At 45.9% G+C, this 21986-nt stretch overlaps 1 protein-coding gene and 1 long non-coding RNA gene across 6 annotated transcripts in view; both read right to left on the bottom strand.

Annotated features, from left to right (window-relative positions):
* The window catches only part of LOC143259205 (uncharacterized), a 49155-nt gene extending 44396 nt beyond the window's left edge, over positions 1 to 4759 (bottom strand). Inside the window, exon 1 of the long non-coding RNA XR_013033052.1 lies at positions 3403 to 4759. This is a non-coding gene — a long non-coding RNA (uncharacterized LOC143259205). The remainder of the gene's footprint in view (positions 1 to 3402) is intronic.
* The window catches only part of Mxd (MAX dimerization protein), a 330355-nt gene that overhangs the window by 277319 nt on the left and 31050 nt on the right, over positions 1 to 21986 (bottom strand). The window lies entirely within an intron of this gene.

Raw genomic sequence — 21986 nt, 5'->3', positions numbered from 1 at the left:
GGATTCTGGTTACCCGTCGATTAATCCGCGGCCGACTATTTAATCCTGGCGATCTTATCTCGTCGCTGCGAAGCCTCCGGTTATGGTCCGAGCAATTATAGCGTAAGATACAGATATGATATAATATAGCCGTTCGGCTAAACGACTGCTAATTGCAGGCAACATGCGCCCCGTTTTCTGCGAACCATCGGCGCGGGGACTCGCGTCGACGAAAGTATCCGGATAGATCGCGTGCTCCGCGCGTGTATGTATGCATGTATGTATGCATGTATGTATGTATAATGTAGCAAGCTCGGATAGATTCTCGAAGTTCATGGAACAGAGTAACGGATTATTTTAGCGCGCGGCAACGTCCGAGCCTGTATTAATTAAACCGCAGAACGCGGCTGTGCCGTAACAGTGTTGCACGAATAAACGATCGAAGATGTCCAAGTATAATCGTTCCCGTTGCTAGGAAGTGAAAATAGGTTCTCGGTATTCGTAGAACACCGCGACGAATCGCGCCGGTCTACGTCGAATTTGTATGCAATTGTCCGCGAAACTTTCTGCAAGCCCGATTTTTAGACGGCGCGGCGGAAACGGAGTAAATTCGATTCTCTTCGATGATTGATCCCGAGCATCGACAACGACACGGCTTCGTATCGGACCGCATGCAATTCGTTGCATCGATGAAACTGTTTCGCTTAATTTAACCGACATTTCCGGCGAACACGCTGTCGCGACGCGTTCGCTGCCGTAATCGCGCGTCCGACGATCCCGCGTATCGAATTTCTTTTATAAAAATGATTTCTTTAAAATTAATTCTTCGAAATTATTTCTGCTTTATCAAAATTATTCGCAACAAAGTTACTGCTCCACGGTAGACCGTTAAATAAAGTTCTCAATTCGAGTATTAGACCGCGCACAGTTCACGCGGCGATCATTTCGAACAGTTTCAAATTTCTTTTATTAAAATGATTTCTTTAAAATTAATTCTTCGAAATTATTTCTGTTTTATTAGAATTATTCGTAACGAGGTTACTCCTCCGTAATAGACCGTTAAATATAGTTCTCAATTCGAGTGTTAGACCGCGCACAGTTCATGCGGCGGTCGTTTCGACCGGTCTCACATTTCTTTTATTAAAAAATGATTTCTTTAAAATTAATCCTTCGAAATTATTTCTGTCTCATTAAAATAATTCGTAACGAAGTTACTCCTCCACGGTAGATCGTTGAATAAACTTCTCAATTCGAGCATCAAACGACGATCAAACCGACGAAAATTCCGAATATATTCGTATCCCCGTTTATCTCGGAGAATACACAACGCCGTCGGTATGATAAATTGTTCCAATATTTCGCAACGGTGACGGACTACGTTCGATAAATTATTTCAGCAATAAACCCTTCTCGGATGTCGACATTCGTTCCCAGAAGATCAAGATAGACAACGAGCCGCACGGTGGCAGCCAACGTGTACCAGGCGTTCGCGCCAACATCGAGCATACAGCAATGTCTCTCTCTAATTGACGCCCAGATTGCGCACAAAAATGGACAATTTGGGAAGAGGAGATACGATTATTCGAGCCTTGCGGTTTATTGTTATAGTTATAAATTGTCCACAATTATAAAAACGAGCCGCGAGGCTCGAATAATCGCATCTCCTCTTCCTAAATTGTCTATTTTAGTGGACAATCCGAGCGTCAGTAAGGGAGACATTACTGCATCCATTTTAGTGGACAATCCGAGCGTCAGTAAGGGAGACATTACTGCATCCATTTTAGTGGACAATCCGAGCGTCAGTAAGGGAGACATTACTGCATCCATTTTAGTGGACAATCCGAGCGTCAGTAAGAGAGACATTACTGTATTCTACAACGTTCGCGCGCGCCGTTTCGCGTCGTGGCGTCGCGCGTCGTTCTGCTCGAAACGAAAGTTTCGAAGCATCCGAGAAAGCAGAACGATCGGAAACTGTCCGAGACGAATCAAGACCGGGTTGTTATACCACCGTCACACCTGTCTACCGGGGCTCGTACTTTTCTTAGACGTACAGTAATGTCTCTCTAATTGACGCCCAGATTGTCCATAAAAATCGACAATTTTGGAAAAGAAGATACGATTGTTCGTGTCTTGTGACTCGTTTCTTATGGTTATCGACTGTCAACAACTATAAAAACGAGCAGCAAGGCTCGAATATTTTTAAATTCGTCTTCCCAAAGTGTCCATTTTAGTGGACAATCCGAGCGTCAGTATGGGAGACATTACTGTATTTCTCTTCAGCGGCGCGATCCGGCGTTAAAGGTCGACGCGCGACCCGCGACAATACGACGCGAAACGGCGTGCACGAACGTTGTAGAATACAGTAATGTCTCCCTTACTGACGCTCAGATTGTCCACTAAAATGGATATAGTAATGTCTCCCTTACTGACGCTCGGATTGTCCGCTAAAATGGATAATTTGGGAAGAGGAGATACGATTATTCGAGCCTCGCGACTCGTTTTTATAATTCTGAACAATTTATAACTATATAAATAAACCGCAAGGCTCGGATAATCGTATCTCCTCTTCCCAAATTGTCCATTTTAGTGGACAATCCGAGCGTCAGTATGGGAGACATTACTGTACTTCTCTTGAGCGGCGCGATCCGGCGTTAAAGGTCGACGCGCGACCCGCGACAATACGACGCGAAACGGCGTACACGAACGTTGTAGAATACAGTAATGTCTCCCTTACTGACGCTCAGATTGTCCACTAAAATGGATATAGTAATGTCTCTCTAATTGACGCCCAGATTGTCCATAAAAATGGACAATTTTGAAAAAGAAGATACGATTGTTCGAGCCTTGTGACTCGTTTCTTATGGTTATCGATTGTCAACAACTATAAAAACGAGCTGCAAGGCTCGAATATTTTTAAATTCTTCTTCCCAAAGTGTCCATTTTAGTGGACAATCCGAGCGTCAGTATGGGAGACATTACTGTACTTCTCTTGAGCGGCGCGATCCGGCGTTAAAGGTCGACGCTGATTCGCGGCGCTGTTCGAGCGATCCGCGTCGGATTAATCGCGCGCATCCTGCCCGGGGAGGATCGAGGAACGTCTGGGAAACGCGTTCGGAAACTCTAACTCCGATAGGATATCCCGTGGCCGTTTCCTCCGCGGATAACTGCAAAAACCGCGGAGAGCCAGGGTCCGCGCTGTTTGCTCGCCGGTTGCCAGGGAATTTAAAAGTCCGGCACGTGTTCGCCGGCAGGAGAGAAGGACGGCGAAGGCAGGGCGCGGCGGGGCGAGCCCGGGTGCGACGAGGAGAGGCGAGGGCGGGCGCGGACAGAGATGGAAACATAAGGGAATGCCGGTATCGTTTTCAAACCGGCTGAAAGCCGATACTTGAACCGAGGCCTGCCGTGCGTTCTCGTTTTAATTACCATTTTTCTTCCTCTCCGATTTCTTCGCCACCTTCTTTTTCTCCGTTCTTCTTCTTCTTCTTCTTCTTCTGCTGCTTCTTCTACTTCTTCTTCCCTTTTTTTCGCCCGCCGCCGCGCTCCTCTTCTTCTCGCTCTTCTTTCGCATCTGTGAGAATTAAGGATATCGGTTTCCGCCGCGAGGTGAAACCAGTGTCACGCCCTCGGGACCGAGCGCGCGGACATGTTTCGAAGCGGCGACGATGTCCGAGCGAGCGGAGGGCTCCTTCCCGCGAGCAACTTTCGAGCCAGCGTTACACCGGGTGAGACCGATTTCACGGTTTTCGCGTCGGGTGCTGCCCTTCGTTGCAGAAATCGCGACCGCTCGTTCGTAGAAAATCGTCGAATACGCTGGCCCATCGAAGTGTGTTCGTACACCTTTCAAAAGGTTAAATTTATTTTTATAAATTATTTTATTAAGGAGTGGAGTTTATAAAGAGTGGACTAAGCGATTTGAATTTTTTCTAGATGACAGAGGGACTAGTCTAGTGGACGATGACTGAAATGCCTTTCTTCGATTTTGCTCGGGATGACAAAAATAAAATAAAAATATTCTCGTTTTTTAACATTTTTGTCCGGGCCTATAACAAAAATTTTTAAAATGCTTTTCGTACATCCGTTAGGTGTTCTTGGAGCTCGGTTAGGTTCGCCGTTAATACGTACATGCGAATTATTCGCGCATCGCGCGCTGTACGAAAGTATCGATCGGATATGGAGTTCCGGTTTGAACGTTGCCGAGAGAAACTACCCGACTTTCGAATAATATTGCACACTCGAAACTACATTTTTGTCTACGCGACGCACGGATACGCGATTAATCTGTGCCCGTGCGTTTAACTCTTCGGGGCGCGGTGGGGTTAAAGATGTCCCATCTTTTTGATGCACGGTTATGCATTGTGGGACATTTTTAGACCCAGTTCAAAATATTGCAATAGATGCATGCGCATTCGTTAACCCATGTGGCACGGTGGCCACCCTGTAACAGTAAATCGAAATGAATTATTATTTTTTTATGTTTTTATATTATGCGATTCCTTTGTGTTAGTAATAATATACCAATTTCGTCCAATTTAAAGCGCAATCAAATTTCCGTGCAACAAGGGTCTATTTTATTTTCTGATATCCTGCGCCCCGAAGGGTTAAATCAGTAACACCACGCGTGGATCATTCTTTATTTTTAAATTTAACCTTGACATTACCTTCACATAATCTTGACATAATCTTGACATAACCTTGACATAGCACCACGCGTGGATCATCCTTTGTTTTTCAATTTAACCTTGACATAATCTTGATATAACCTTGTCATAGCACCACGTGTGGACCATCCTTTGTTTTTCAATTTAACCTTGACATAACCTTGACATAACCTTGACATAACACCACGCGTGGACCACCCATTGTTTTTCAATTTAACTTTGACATAACACCACGCGTGGACCACCCTTTGTTTTTCAATTTAACCTTGACATAACCTTGACATAACCTTGACCATCCTTTCCACCGTGGAAATTTTGTTTCAATCCTTCGGACAAATCGCGCCGTTTTTAGCACCCCCCGTATTTCCGTCCACTTAACCCCTTGACATACCATTTCCTTCGCAGTTGCTGCGATTCGAAATTATTCGATTTGCAATCATTTCTCAGAAAGGAAAGAAAATTGATGCTTATCGTACGCCTAAATTCACTCGAATGCTTAAATATCGATGTGACAAGAGATTAGAATTTCATTCCAATTTTAAAGAACAGACTAACATCTATGCTCAGTAAATTATTACTAGAATAATTTTTCACGACGAATCGGTCTCGTCAAAGTACGTCAAGGGATTATTTCTTTACAAGACAAATTGCTTGCAGAGAGAAGTCTCGTATACCTCGACCGTCCCTTCGTTCCTGACGTGCGTCTCTTCGAATCGTTCACTTCGGATTCTCTATTTCACGCATTTCCGCGGCCAACGTCTTCCGTTCCGTTTTCTATTTCGGGTCCACGGCACGCGCACGCCACTGAATAATTTCCGCGATTAAGGCACGAAAGGGTCACCTAACAGCACCTTACGATTAATGACAGGCACCTCGGATATATTGAATTCATGGCGTCATTTCGAGCGGCGCCTCGCGCGGTGCCATCGGCCAATGAATAATTAAACCACCGCCGCGGCGGCTACACCGCACAGACACCGTTTTCCCGATCGATTCGCAGTCATCGACGGCAGATTCGCGAATCTCGAAGCGAAGAAAATCGAGGGCCGCTTAGCTCCGCGCCGCGGAGAAGCTTGCGGGACGAAAGCCGGCGAGAAAGATCGCGACGATAAAGATATCCCGGCGATCTATCCGTAATTTCTCCTTCTCGCGAGAAGAGCGAGGCGCGCGCTAATCGCCGCGATGCACCGACGACGAGACGCGACGGAACGCGACGCGACGCGCGCGAATCGCCGCGATGCACCGACGGCGAAACGCGACGGGACGCGACGCGAATCGTTGGGAACCGGCGTCGATTTTGGACTCGATCGGGTGCCCGGTGCTCGGGCCCGGCGGATTTTCGCCGAGCAGAACAGTGCCAACGGTGATATCACGTTCGAGGCGGCAGGAGACAGCGAGTTTCTCGACTCGGGTTTTCGCTCGCGCCGCCGCTTGGCAACGTGCGTGACCTAGGCTACCGTGTGCGTTGCGTAACGGGCCACGTTAACGCGCTCCTCGATATTATCTGGCCGCGTCTAACAAACCTAATCTCGGTTGCTAACCAACGTGTCTCTCGCAGCGAGAGAGAGAGAGAGAGAGAGAGAGAGAGAGCCCGAGCGAGGGGCCGGCCGAGAATCGGCCCGGGGAACTACGGTTGAGAACCGCTGTCCGCCGGAGCTCAAGGTGAACGAGATTCAAAGTGGCAATGCTGGAGCTGCGAGCAAGGGAGAGACTCGGAAGGGTCCAACGTCCCTAATGCCTGCGCTTTCGTTGCACGCTAGATATGCGAATATCTCTCGCTCCCTCTCTGCCCCCTCTCCAACCACCACCACCACCGGTCTTTCTGGCCTGTCGTCTTCTATACTGGGTGTTCGGATCAACACTCGGACCCCGTTCTGTCACCCGCGCATCCGCGAACCCTTTCTCATCGCGCCAAACCACTTTTTCATTTAACCAGCTGGGATCGGAAAATCGAGACACCGGATGATGATATTGAGTGATAAAGGATTTCGACAAGATTTTGATGAAAATTTGCGCCGGCGTTCGTTAGGGCATACCGTGGAATTTAGCCGTGTTTCGTTCGCGAATCGTTTTTTTACCGATTTTGTATTTCACGTAAAGAATGTCGAATGAATTTTGTGAATATGATTATTGAATGTTAAAACGCGTAGCATCGACATTTGGAGAATTTATGACTTCTCTACGACGACACTTTTTGCTCGTATTTTGTAGGAGGAAAGATAATAATGTAATAGAAAGTAAAATGCGACGACAACATTTTTGCGGACGAAATACGGTAATGTCTCCCTTACCGACGCTCAGATTGTCCACTAAAATGGACAATTTGGGAAGAGGAGCCTTGCGAATTCGAGCCTTGCGACTCGTTATAGTTACCGATTTTCAACAATTATAAAAACGAGCCGCAAGGCTCGTATAACGATTATTCGAGCCTCGAAGATCGTTTTCATAGTTACCGATTATCGACAAGTATAAGGACGGGTCACAAGGCTCGAGTAATCGTACCTCCTCTTCCAAAATTGTCCATTTTCGTGGACAAACTGAGCGTCAATTAGAGAGACATAACTGTAATACGCATCGACTACGAAAGCTACCCAAAGATAGCTGAAACAGAAGCGTGTATCGTATTTTTCGGACAATAAGTTTCAGCGGAATTTTATCCAGAATGTCGCGTTTGTTCTCATTTTCGCGAAAAGAACGATCTCTCGGCATGCACCGGGAGCTTTTGCGAAAGCGTAGAGACGGGTTTCCGAGATATCGTAAATGGGTTTGCTAGCAGCATCTGTTTCGGCAACAGCCCTCGCAGGTACAACTGCTATTAAGAATTGTCTGCAGGTGGTGTTGAGAAGCTGAGTAATCTGCTTAATTTTAGTGAACTTCCTCTCTAAAGGCGGAATATTTTGGGAGGCGAAGAACAGCGGATACGCGGCCGAACATATTACGCGTTGTGCAAAAGTTATGCAACTGTGCTCCATCTTCTAACTACTTTTGGATGTTCGTCCAAAATTATCGCCGCGTCTTCTTCTGTATTCACGAGAGGATTTTATTTATGGGACAAGCCTCCGAGAGTCGAACAATATTTTTCTAGCGAAGCTTCTCCAACGTCCATCGCCCGGACCAGATACATTATTCTAAAACCGGAATAGTGAAACGTCCATCGACATTGTACAGATTGTATCGATAGACGAAGAGAGATTGCGGATTTCGTATATGTGGGAGAATCGATCGACTTAAGAACCACTTAACTTCGATGGGCAGAAGAGTTGATATTTCAACGATCGTTGATAATGTCTAGACTGTGGATTTTGTGCGTTTATCACAAAAACATGAATACGTCGGATACAAAACTGCAAGGACGACGGAACAATTTAAGGATATTGTTACATTATCACAATCATTGAAAATAGAAAGACATTTTCATTTAACGCTGAACCTACCGCGGCGGTCGAAGCGACCGGTTCCGCATTTTTTATTTAAACATTTTTGGTACTATAGAGCGACTATCGCAGAAAACGATCGAACAAATTTCTTAAATCTAAACGAATTCAGTCTTCTAATTCTAATAAAACAACGCGTGTCAGATGTCTTTAGCGTTCGGTAGCGTGTTCGATTTAGCGCGAAGCAACGTAGGCGACAATTAACTTGAACAATTTTTATTTCGGTCAAAGATCCGCGGTCCAATAATTATCTACCGTTTGCGCTTAATTCCCGAGATGGTTTCGAGCGCGTCGTCGATCGAGCTCCGCGCCCTAAAGATTAGCAGCCGCGATGTTTAATATCGACCATTCCGAGCCGAGACACGCAAATGGAGATCGTATCTGGTGGGTGCAGATCGATGGTCCCCCATCGCTTAATCTTGTGGCGACACCTCTATGACTAACTACATCCATTAGTGCGGTCGCTATGAATTACGATCGGTTCTTGTTTCCCGAAACTTATCGATCAATGTTCGATTTGTATTGGCTTGTAACACATTGTCCCCTCCCGCCGGGATAAAATATGTGCGGGTACCCGCAATCATGGCCGCCCGAAATTGGGTTCGGGTTACCGGAGGCGAAAAAGGATTTCGGGAAGAGGAACCGCGCGTGTCCCGGGCCCGACACGCTTTTGTCCTCCTGCTGCTCCGCGCGATCGTGGCCACGATTTTTATCGGATCCCGCGAGCCGAAATTTATGCTCCCCGACCCTCCGGCATTCTTCGGAAATAGTTGCGTAACAGAGGCTAACATAATAGTAGTTCGCCGATTCTTGTTGGACGCTTTAAATGCGCGCGAACTATGCTGCATTTTTAACGTTGCGTTTCGAGGAAACACGAATCCTGCGACAGATGGAATAACGATAACAAACGTTCGTTATTAAGTATGCGTAAAACGCGCGTACGTGTTTGGCCACTATTATCTTACATGTTTTAATAATTTTTACAAGAAACAAGATCAATAGAGAGCAATAGACAATAATATTTGCACATCGCTGAGAACTCGGGCGTTGATGCGAAGTGGAATCGCTAATTAAAAAATTATTGAGATATATGAATATAATATATAAAGTATATAACAATAATATAAATAATAATATATAATAACGATGATATAAATAGTAATATATAACAATATATGATAATATAGAATAGCAATATAAATATATAAAAATGTATAAATATAATATACAAAATACTATAAAAATTAAAGACTTCGCTAGGCGAGCTAATGAGCTTCGATGAAGTAGAATTTCTTGAAGATGATAATATAAGTAGTAATATATAACAATATATGATAATATAGAATAACAGTATAAATATATAAAAATGTATAAATATAATATACAAAATACTATAAAAATTAAAGACTTCGCTAGGCGAGCTAATGAGCTTCGATGAAGTAGAATTTCTCGAAGATGATAATATAAATAGTAATATATAACAATATATGATAATATAGAATAACAGTATAAATATATAAAAATATATAAATATAATACACAAAATACTATAAGAATTAAAAAATTCGCTGGACGAGCTAATGAGCTTCGATGAAGTAGAATTTCTCGAAGAATATAATGGCTTCTCGAGAAGGAACGACGGGTTTGTAGAAAATAATTGGAGTGTTTTTTAGCGCCTCGGTCGGACAAAGAACCGAATTCGTAATTGTCGTACGTTCTCCGCTGTCAAACGCGAGAACCATCGAGAACCTCGTACGATTGCCGGAGGAAAGCACCGAGAGAAATAATACGCAGTCATTTAAGTGTTGAAGTATGACACGACGGAACGGTTGCCACTAGAGAACGCAGAGATTGCGGTTTCTAGAGTTCTTGAAGCGACAGATAGCGCTGACGTTAACAGAACATTTTTAGCAACCGCCGCGTTAGTAAAAACATTATCGTGACTTCACTTTTATTTCCTTTTCCAGTTGGAAGGAGGGACGCGTAGTAACGAGAATCAAACACCTTTCGCGCTTCGATCTTATCTGCGCCGATCCGATAGATATACAACGATGCCGGTCGTAATTATACTCGTGCGTCGATTCGCGCTACTCCGCGCTGTTCACGGTTACTTAATTTACCATAATTTTCCTTCAGACTTTCGCATCGAAGGGAATTTAGAAGAACACGCGAAACATCGCGCGGCAATAATTCGAGCGAACGATGAACGCGGCGGTCACTTATTATCCGCCAGCAGTTGTTAAATCAATGCTCAACGGATAAAACCAGCCGCGTGCTAGAACTTTGATTTACAAGAACGATAAGACCGAATGTATTTAAACCCGTCTCGCCGCTTCTGCTGGAACGTATGCCTTGGATTAAGAAATTTATTCGATCGTCCCCGCGTAAGAACGTCTTTATGCTAAACCAAAATTGTCCTCCAATTTAGAAAATTCCTCCATGGAACGATTTAATTAGCAAGTGTAACACGTTACAGTTCCTTCCGTCTTGAAGATTGCCGAGATTAGCATGAAAATCGTGCTATGTATATATCGTGTGTACATGCATATATATAATCGCATGTATACGTAGACCACGTGAAATATCGAGATCACGAATTCTCGCTAAAAATCGCAAGTATGTACTCCCGTCTTACAGGAGTCGCTGACAAAAGAAAACGATTCAGCGATACGAGCGTACTTCTCGGATCCGCTAATCATGCAAACGAGTCGAGCAAAGGTTGTTTATCGGTGCGTTTAACTCGGCCTGTGCGTGTGCGTGCTGGACGCACGAGCGCCTTGCAGATATCGATCTTCGAGACGCCGCGCCGCGCCTCGCCACGCCGGGACAAGCCGAGACGCGCCGAGAGAAAGACGGGGTCGAGCGCGTTCGCGACTCGCACGAATCCCGACCTGCGTAAACTCGATTTTACGTAAGGCGGCTCGCCGCGAGCCGATCCGTGCCGCGCCAAGCCGAGCCGCGCCGAAGTCAAGCCGAGCCGCGCCGAAGTCAAGCCGAGCCGCGCCGAAGCCAGGCCGAAGCCACGCGAGCCGCGCCGAAGCCGCGCCGAGCCGAGTCGCGCCGAAGCCACGCGAGCCGAGCCGAAGCCAAGCCGAGCCGCGTCGTGCCGAACCGCGCTGCGCCGCGCCAAGCCGAGCCAAGCCGAGCTGCGCCAAGCCGAATCGAGCCGCACCAAGCGAGGAAAAATAACGCGCCAGTCGAGCAACTTGCTTTCTTCGTGCGCGAACGGCGAAAAGCGCGCGAAACGCTATCCTCGCGGAAACAATGGAGCAAAGGAGAAGAAAAGGGGAAAAAAGGAAAGTGATTTTTTCCGTTTCGCGGTCCGCCTCGGTTTCTGGCCTCAAGGACGAGGAGGGTTTACGTAAGGTCCTTAGGCATCCGGCTCTTGCGTCGTACCAGCATCATCCGAAAGTTAAAGAAAGCCGAGCGTCTTTAAATAAAAGCGGTCCGACCGAGGAACCGCGTCTTTCGATGTTTCATCGGCGGAATTTCGATTGCCAGTCTATTCGAGAGCGGATCGATGATCCTCTTTCAGGGCTGAATCGAAGGTTTGTTGTTCCAGCGAATCGACTCTGCGTTACAACTCTTCGTGTCTTAGTCATCCGGACGCTTCTGTGGTTCGTACAGATTGGTGCTGCTCTATTATGCGCCGGATTCCTATGCAAATTTAAATGGAACTATTATATGTATGAACCGGGACCACCGGGGGTTGATACTGCCCTTTGTTGAAACGCTGTCGATCGGCCTGGCATGGCGTTTTTTCCCACGCAAATTGTCGCGTACCGGATGAGATATTTTTTCTCAGCGACGAGAGCGCGCCGCGGATTTCGCGCGCGCAGATTTTCCGAATGCAACAGATCGATCTTTCAATCTTCTTTTAGAGCCAGTCTCTGATTCGAAAAATGATCATTTGCGTAGAGCAACCGCGGCGATCCGGCGATGAACGGACCGCGGATTCGCGCTGGAATTTCTCTGGAGTAAAAAAGCGGCGACGAAGACGCCGCGAAGTGATCGTCGATATAAGGTCGAATATAAACTGCAGGTTCGCGGACGAGCGCACTCGCGCGTAGCTCCGCAGCGCGTCGAACAAAGCTGATTCTCGTCGGCGACGAACGCGGGAAGTGTCCGGGTCCGGGCACGGGCGGATAGAGATCCGAATCGCGGGGCGAAATCAGGCGGACTCTGTCATTGTAAATAATGTACGGATCCATAAAAGAAGGTCGAAAGAGAGCACCGGTTGCTGCAACGGTTATTCGTATCTACAGGTTGCAGATTCCGTGGAGTTGGTATGGTTTCTGGAACGGTTCCAGCGCTGAAAAAAGCAGTTCGCGGTGGGCCGCGCGCCGCTCGCCGCTCGCCGCCCGATAGAAACAAATTAGAATTCGACGACGCGGCGGGCCGGAGCGGGCCGGAACGGTCCGCGAGCGAGCGAGCGAGCGAGCGACGACGACGACGACGACCCTTCGGTGTTGCGCCAATTTGTTCCAGGGCCGCGCCGCAGGAAATTGTAATTTATAGCGTAATCGGCCGGCCTTATAAATTTCGAAGCAACAACCGGCTGGCACCGTTGAAAAATAAATTCCCCGCCGATTACGAGGCGCTCGTCGCGTCGTTGCGACGCGATTTCGGTCTGACGGAAACGGTTCTCGGGCATTTAGCTCGCTCGAAATAATCGGGGGTGCGTCACTGGAACACGAGCCGAGGGCGAGTAACAAAAAGATCGCCGCGTCCTCGTGTATTTTCCCCTGCTATTTTAGCGCGAAACTCGCCGCGCGACGCGGCAAATCGCGATCGTTATCGTCGCAACGCCTGGAATATCGAAAGACGATTTTCTCCGTTCGTCCGCGTAGCTTTTCGCTGGTTCGTACAGCTCCCGTTCTTTCGGAGCTTGTAATAAAAGAGACGACGCGAATAAATGATTCGCAAAAAGATAATTTGCCGAAGCGCGCGCTGCAATCGAAGTTGCCTCGAGGCTCGCAAAAATTTATTCGCACGATATTCCGCAGGAAATTCGAACGTTTCTTGTCTTCGGCGCTGCGCTCGTTAAAAAATATTCCCGGAGCAACGTTCAAAGAGGAGCGAACTTTTACAGGAATCTAAAAACGAGTTTGCAAAAGATAACGAAGTTACACTCCATTCGGCGAGTGGACGCGCGGTGACCAGCCCCCCTTTGATCTTGTTTGTTTCGAAACTGTGTTTCAGCAAATTTGCTTATAAAATGATTCGAAAGGTCCGCCTCGTTTCTCGAAAAAAGCCGGCTCCGCCCGCATAAAAATTCCGGAACGGACTCGGGCTTCTCTCGTTCACTGTTTACCTCGGTCGCGCTCTACGCATTATATATCTAGGACTCTCTTTGTTCTTCCCGACTTTCTCGGTTCCCCCCGCGTTTCTCAGGAAGCGGAAAAATCCCGGCAGAAATGCGCTATCTAATCGAAACAAAACGGCTCATTGTTTAGTTTCTCGGCGACCGCGTCACGTGCCGCAGCGTGCGTCGACAAACGGCTACATACGTACATAGGCGCAGAGGCTCGATAAGATTTGCGTCCGATCTTCTGAACGTCGAGAAGCAACTTCCGCGGGCTTCGATGCAAGAAAAAAAGAGGCGAAAATGCACGGTAATACCGTCTCGGAAGCGTTTCCGAATTTTCGAGAACGCGTTCCGCGGGACACGAACGTGGAAGTTTCCCGGTGGCGGGCTCGTTCGGAAACGCGCGAACGAAAATACGGGCTTGCACACAGGCGGACGCGCGCGACCGTCGCTTGTATATTTGATTTGGTGCGGAACAACTTGTCTGGTTAATACAACGGGATCTATTTCCACGCCGATGAATACAGGCGTCCATTGGCGCGAGAACCGATCTATAATAGAGCGACGCTTTCTATTTATTGCCGGCGACGACGGGCGCGTTAAAAATTACGGTAAACAACATTTCACCCGGCGGCGACAACGTCTCCCGAACGGGCCAGCCTTGATATACCCGGCGAATGTTTATTCGCCGGGGAACCTCGCAGAAATAGAAACCGAACGTGTTTTGATTCTTGTCGCGCTGTTTTTCGCCGACAAGGTCCATTCGCCGCGCAGCCGCGCCGCGGCCAGGCCGCGCGAATTTTCAATAATTTATGCACGCTCGCCGGGCAAAACATCGATAAACGCCGGCTGCATGATTCAGAGAATAAAACGTGTAACGTAGGCGACCCGTCGCGGACGCGCGCGTTTAACACGTTCGAATGCCACGCCGGTTTTACCAGAAATTGTCCGTGACGCCGCGATGCATTTTCTTTTACGTGATACATACGATGTTGAAATATTATCTGCGATAGATAAGTTACAGTGTATAACCATTGTTTGACGTGTTAATTGCGACAGGGGTCACTGTTCGAATCGACGATGGCAATAGTACAAAATTTTAGATATTGACATTTGTTTGAAATTATATATATATAATATAATATATATATATATAAATATAATAAAAAAATAATATAATAATAATATATATTAATATATATAATATTCCTATATTATTATTATATATATTATCCTATATTCCTATATTATATAATATTTATAATATTATATATAATATATATAATAGATTAGATATTGACATTTGTTTGAAATTATATATATATATATAATATAATATAATATATATATATAATAAAAAAATAATATAATAATAATATATATTAATATATATATATAATATTCCTATATTATTATTATATATATTATCCTATATTCCCCATATTCCTATATATTAATATATTATTAATATATATATATTCCTATCAATTTGGGCGCGCCGGTCACCGGTGGCCCCCATGACGTCACCGCCAAGTTAAGTGCCGGTCACCGGTGACCCCCGTGGCATTCAACGTATTGGAAGAATCCCGCGTAATTCGCGCGGCCGGGCGCGACGCACGCTCGCGACTTATCGATCGTTGCTGCACGAAAACGGTGTTCGCCGTTGTTCGAACCCGTTTCGCATAAATATTTTACCGAAAATAATTATATCGACGGATAATTATCCGATCGGATACTTTATCCGAGTCAAAATTGATTCGTCGATCGTTTCGTCCGAACAAAATGTTGCGCCGACTCTGCTCGAAAATACGTTGTCGCGTTTGATCGATAAAGTACGGGAACAGGTGCGCGACGATCTACATATACGAAATCGGGCGAAAATATCGTTTGGCAGTTCACGGACCAGCGATGCGATACAAGTAATGCAAAGAGCGCGAAACCTGTTTCCCGCTCTTCGTCGTTCGACGGACTTCGAACGTGGGTGGCTGGAATTCCTGAATGGAATCCGTCGAATCGTTCGTCATTTTGTTAAGACGGAAAAAATGGAAGCCGATAGAGCAAGCTCCGATAAAAAAAAAACCGAAGCTTTTCTTCCGGTCTCCGAATTTTTCGCGATCGGCTTGTAATTATCTCGCGTATATTCTATATGTAGCGTACAGCAAAAATCGACGCGCGTTTACGAAGTCGGTAAAAATCAACGCTCGATAAATTAATGAAGCTGTCGGATTTTTACGGTTCGCCCGAACGTAACGTAATAGTTTGAAGGCAACACGGTCGGCATGATAATCGACAACACGTCCGCGACTGGCATTCCACAAGCGTATACTCGTAATTATTTTTATTGGTGAACAACCGGTACTTAACGTGGATCGGCAAAATCAAGGCCGCGTCGCGCCGCACGCCTGTGCGTGTGCGTGTGCTCGTGTGCCCGTTAAACTTTCCATCGTGTGTTACGTTATCGAGCGAAAGAAAAAACGAAAAGGAAAGAGGAGACATCGATTCGCGGCTGGCTCGGCTGCGTCAAGATATAAAAATAAATCCGAGTCGCCCGTGAACCGAACGCGAAATCATAGAGGAGAGAAAACTGTACCGAAGCCCGCCGCGAACTAAAAGCTCCTGTCAGCTCCAACAGAGTAATTGAAAATTTCCGAGTTTCTCACGCGTAGTGGCGAAAACTCTGCGACGAGATTTTCGACGTTCCGTCGGGAGGAGAAACGCGTACAGCTCCGTTTTTTTTCTTCGACCCAGAAATATTCTACGGAATAGCACGCGATACAATCGTCGTCGAATTATCTACCGTTCAGCATTTTCTCGGCACGAAGTTGCCGCGATTTTGACATTTCTCTTTCGAGATTCTTCCTCGGATAAAACCTTCGGCTGTTGCGTTTTAAAATACTATTATTATCTTCGTTTTTATCTACAGTTCTGCGACACACTGTCGCCGCGTCGGCTACCGGGTTTCTAGATACACGATACAGGAAATTCTCCCCGATCGTTCCTCGGCTTGTAAGCTCGTTTTTATGGTCGCCGATTGTCGATAATTATAAAAACGAGGCGCAAGAGGCTCGAATAAATTCCCAATTCCCAAATAAATTCCCAAATCGTCCATTTCTGTTGTACAAGCTCGAGGAGAAAATTACGGAGAATTTGCTGTATTTCCTAGCGGAACTTCAAGGAAAATTATTTCAAGATGCGCGCTGTGAGGACATTTTACAAAAGCTTCGTTAACGTTCGATACAAACTTACCCGAAAAGTATAACCGGTTACCCTAACAGTCTTTCTTCAGCCTTTAACCCTTTGCACTCGAATGGCGACTCTGAGGCGCCACTAAAAATTGGTGTACCATTTTTCAAAATCATTCTAAGAGCATCGGACTCGTTTCTACTTGAAAAGAAACTATTAAAATTGCATTGTACTTGTCAACAGGCTCAATATCATGTGCATAAGTCGCAATAAATTATATAAAATAGAACTAGTGTAGATCAGAAATCATGTTTTGGATTTCGAATTCGAATAGCTTCGACCGCAAAGGGTTAATCGTACAACTTCGCCCAGTAAAGCGTTACGAACTGCCCGATTGTTGCGCAAAGAGTAACGGAAGAATAACTCGAAGAATCTGTAACATTGTTCTTCGATCGTTCGTCTCGTCACGTTTGTTTTCCATCGTTGTACGAGCCGTTTATTTCGAAAGTGGCATAAGTCGCTTTACCGTAATAAAAAGTGGTGATTTTTTAATGTTTATACGAAATTATTTATACTGAAAAAAATATCAGTATCCTCAGATAACGAATACAAGTAAATCTTCTCGAAAGTTAGCATCCATATTTTGAAACGTGTCCAAACGCAAACCCTTAAATATATCGACTTAAAAACAAAGTGACTTACGCCACTTTCAAAATAAACGTCTCATATTCTTCCACGCGTCCGGTTGAATTCGAACGGCCTGGCATCCTGTGCACAGCCTGTGCAATTCCATCCGCAGCAGCCGGCCGAGGGGTCAGAGTGCGTGGATTATCGTTTCAGGTTGTTCCAGCTTCAAGGATCCTCCGGAGAACGCGAACGCTGTCGAGCCGAAGGAGGCGCGGGGTGCACGTTCCGCCGAATCGTCCTTGACCCTGAAGCCGAGCCGCATCCTGCCCCGTGCATTTCGCGAAGCGAAGGATGTACCCGCGCCTGCGTACTCCCGCTAGCTCTCATCCCTTTCGAACCTCCTGGTCACTGCAATTTTCTTTCTCCTCGGGCCGCGCTCTGGCTCGTCCACCCCCTCCCGCATCCTCCCCTCTCTCTCTCACCCTCCTCCGCTCGATTTTTCTCCCTTTATCTCTCCCCGGCTCTCCTCTCGCTCTTCGATCACTCTCGCCCTCGCTGGCTCTCGGTTATTCCAGTACCCGATACACGTTCGCTGTGCACTTCATATTCGATCGCCTCCCAGAAATCCTGACGGCCTCAAAGATCCACCGACGTGCCTGCAATCTTCTCGCGCAAGCATACGGGGCGAACGTATCAGCGTTTTCAATGACAATTTTTCATGGAAAAATTGCGAGCGTTCGCTCGAAGAAATTGTACGCTGTTAGATGCGCAACGATTGCGATCGTGATTGTTCAGGTTGAGCTTTCTAATTTAGATCCGTTTGAACGCGGTATAGATATTTAACCATTTTTATCTTGAAAATATATTATAAAGAACTATATATCTTCAGAGATTTATCGGAATTAGTTCGCGACGGAAAATAAATATTTATTATATTTATATTATATAATGTATATAATAATATATATATATTATTATATATTATATATATTATATATTATTTATATTATATATTATTATATACATTATATAATATAAATATAATATATATATATATATATATATATATATATATATATATATTATATATTATTTATTTATTCTCGAATTTTATTCTCGTTTCGCGACGAAAGATTTTTCGCTTCGGCGAACGTCGAAACATTTTCACGATTAAATATTCGGAAATGCGACGCGCCGAGGAATTGAAAATTATTTATACAAGAAGAATGAAATTATTTTCGCTATCGAATCGCGATTATTTTTGGTTCGCCGAGGCGTAATATCTCGGAGATCGGCGGACAATCGGCGCGGCTCCGCGATCCGTTCGTTTAAATAAATATTGAAATTTGCATTCGCAGATTAGCCGGCAAGAATAAAATCGATACTCGCGTTGATATTTTTAGAGTGCACGAATGATGCATCGCTAGTTGTTCCTGCCGCTGCCGCGCCTCGCCGCGTCGCGCCGGCAGAAAAACCGTGTGCCGTGCCAATTACGCAAGTCCGATAAAACTGTTTTTGCATGCAACTACAAAATTGTACTTTCGCGGCGTAATCGCCTCGCCACGTAATCGGGTCGAAATAGCCCAGCCACGTTAAGTAATGCGACAACAACGCGCGACAGTTTTGCATTGAACCACGTGCGGATTTCGGTGTCCGTATCTTAAAGGATTCGAAGGCTGCACACGACGGTGATTTTCGACGAAGACGGAACAGAATCTGCGACCATTATCTTCCGGAAAATAATAGATATGTTCCACGGGGGTAGTTTGGATCGAATACGAAATAAATTCGCCCTTTGCGCGAGAGATAATCTTTCCTCGCGCGAGCCTCGTTCCTGAACTTTTCGTGCCCGTGCACGCGGTGCACCGAAACTAATGAATCTATTATACCTGCGATGTTTTATCGCGTTCGAGAAGTACTATTCTCTGCAACTATATCTTTGAGAGAGCCATAGTTCGATTAGGCATATCAAATTTATACTTTAGTTTCACAATTGTCGCTTTCGATCGTAATTTGATTCAATTGTTACTTAATTTCATAACAGTATGGATGTAATAATGCATAATCGATTATGTATAATTTTATACAAGGTGCAATTGTTATTTAATTTTACCGCGCGAGGGTATTCGTAATCTGCGAGATTCGTTCGTCTTTTTCGATAGATCGTCTTATTCTCATACGAAGAAGATTATCGAATAAACAGCAACTAACTCCATACAATATAGTTGTTAGTATAATAAGCTCTTCGATTGCCAACCCAGCAATCTCAGAAATGCCATAAAATTGAGAATATACTTTCCAGCTATTCGATCTTTCAATAAATAAATAAAATCCACGCATATAAGTAATCTAGATCTACAAAACACATTTTTTAAATTTTCGTTTCAGGCTCGGATAAAAAAGTTAAAAAACAAGAGTTATTTCTTTTTGTCATTCCAAATAATAGCAAAATTTTAAAAATACGTTTTAATCATCGTCTACTAGACCAGTCTTTCCATCATCTAAAAAAAATCCAAGTCACTCGGTCCACTGTCAAAAAAATCATTGCGCTTTAAAAGGTATCCGAGCACTTTTGCGGGCAACTGTACCTATTTCCCCATGATCTTGATCTTTCATCCAGCGTACGAACGCGGCGCCGAAGTGCAAACGAAGTTTCAGGAACGAAGGACGGCCGAGGTTTAAGGGCGGACTCTCCTCTCTCGCGTCGACGACTTCGCCGAACGATCGAGACGAGTATCGATCAGAAGTTCGCCGGCCCGTGATCGATCGGAAACGAATGTCGATCCGAGCTCTGGCTGGCTGGTAAGATTGGAAGCGAATACATATCGAGAGCAGCGTTGGTCCTTCAGGGATCCCTGGCGCGAAGGACGAGCGTAGGCAAACTCGGTGGCTCGAAGGCTCCGGGGCCCGGCATATGTCATTTACAAACAGTGTTGCATCGCAATGCGAGAGAGAGAGCCGAGAGAGAACCTTCGAGCAGAGAGAGAGAGGATCGCGTCCCAGGAATCCAAAGCAGGGTAGAGCCGCGGAAGCTGGGGAGATTGGAAACGGTGGCCAGAGGGGCGCGAGATCGAATGAAACTTTTCTCCCCTTTTATCAGGTAACGGTGCTTCTCCCCGCGATTCTTAAACTGCCAGCATTCGACGACGCTCCCCTGCACAACTCTCGGCAACTTCGCGGATATTTCAAAACGTAGACGGTCTTCGGGCGAGCAAGAATTATTTCCCCGAACGGCCCCTCTCCCCGTCGGATTTTTATTGAAAAACTGACCCAGAGCAAATGCATTCGCTTGAAATTTGATCCCGAAGGTGCGTCTAGTATCTACAATTTTCAGAGATACAGTAATGTTTCTCTAATTACTCACTGACGGGTTCGTCGAGTCATTTGAAGCAACTTTTTCCTTTACAAAAATGTTCTCCGAGGCACCGTTAACGAGTTATTAACGAAAAAACAGTGACCAATAAGAATCGAGTACGGCCGACGCGAGGCGGCCCAGCCAACCAGCGCGCGAAGCCCAGTTCCGCCCATTGGCTCGGTCGCCTCGCGCCAGCCGAGCTCGCCTCTCATTGGTCACTGTTTTTCGTTGATGACTCGTTAACGGTGCCTCGGAGAAAAATTTTGTAAAGGAAAAAGTTGCTTCGAATGACCCGAGGAACCCGCCAATTTCCAATTGCGAGACATTTTTGGGACAACCTGTATAATCTCGCTGTGCGATCTAAGAACCGAAGAATTGCATTCGCCCGTATCCGCTGATTACGAATTACGCGGATCGTAGAAGAAAACAAGGAGGAGTAGCTTTCAGTTTATCGATTAACTTTGATCGAGCATCGCGTATCACGTTACCGGACACGTTTCGCCGTTCCAACGTTATCAACATCCGTCGGCGCGAGATTAATTATCGACGAAGAAACGAGAAGTAGAAAGAGAGAGAGAACGAGTTGAAAACCGTGCGCGATAAAAAGCCGCGTGTGCTCGCTAGGTAGCATCGAAATCGGATCTCGCGAAAGTTTGGTTATCGGATCGTTCGATCGGGATTGGTTGTTACCGTCGAAAAAAGATGTTCGCCGAAACACGCCACGCTCGGAAATCGACCGTTCCCGGTTCGGTGTAACACGCCGACAGAAGCGAAACTGACCATTGTCAACGGTGGAAGATCGATGGAGAACGGCCGTTTCTCCGGTGTTCTCGACAGAATTATCGAGCACCGAGAATTTACAATGGCGCGATCGTCACGCGGTCGACAATGGAGAGATAAGATAGGTGCGTAAGATACGAGAACGTCGGATAAAAGAGCGCGTGTGCATCGAGAAAGGGGTAACCCGCGCCGAAGAAAATTCGATCGTCGGCGTTGTTTACCGACGAAACTCCGCGATTACGGTTCCTCCCGCGATAGCCTTTCAACGCAATTAACAACGGCGTCTCGCGCGCGCAGTCGCCGGATAAACGAGCGCAAAAATACGCGCGGTCGCGCTCGCAAAAAAACGATATCTCGAGATGGAAGTTAAACGTGTTCCGAGCGAACGGTTATCTTTTTATTTTCCTAAAAGAACTGTTGCGTTTATCGAGCACTGCTGGTATCTCTGCAGGATCGATCGAGACCGGTCGAGATCGATAAGACCGATAAGATCGCCGAGATGTTATATTTTCGTAACTTCCTTCGCTAATTATACCGCGGCTCGAGATAATCGTCGGCGTTCCTCGCGATGCTATCGACGCACGACGCGTTCGCCGCGTCCGATTCGGCGGCCGGCCGTTTGAAATTCGTGCGACTTTCTCCTTCGTGTCGCGTGAGCTAAC

The sequence above is a fragment of the Megalopta genalis genome, chromosome 3 (assembly GCF_051020955.1).
Source record: "Megalopta genalis isolate 19385.01 chromosome 3, iyMegGena1_principal, whole genome shotgun sequence".
Lineage (NCBI taxonomy): Eukaryota > Metazoa > Arthropoda > Insecta > Hymenoptera > Halictidae > Megalopta > Megalopta genalis.
This window is presented reverse-complemented; position numbering and strand designations above follow the sequence as displayed.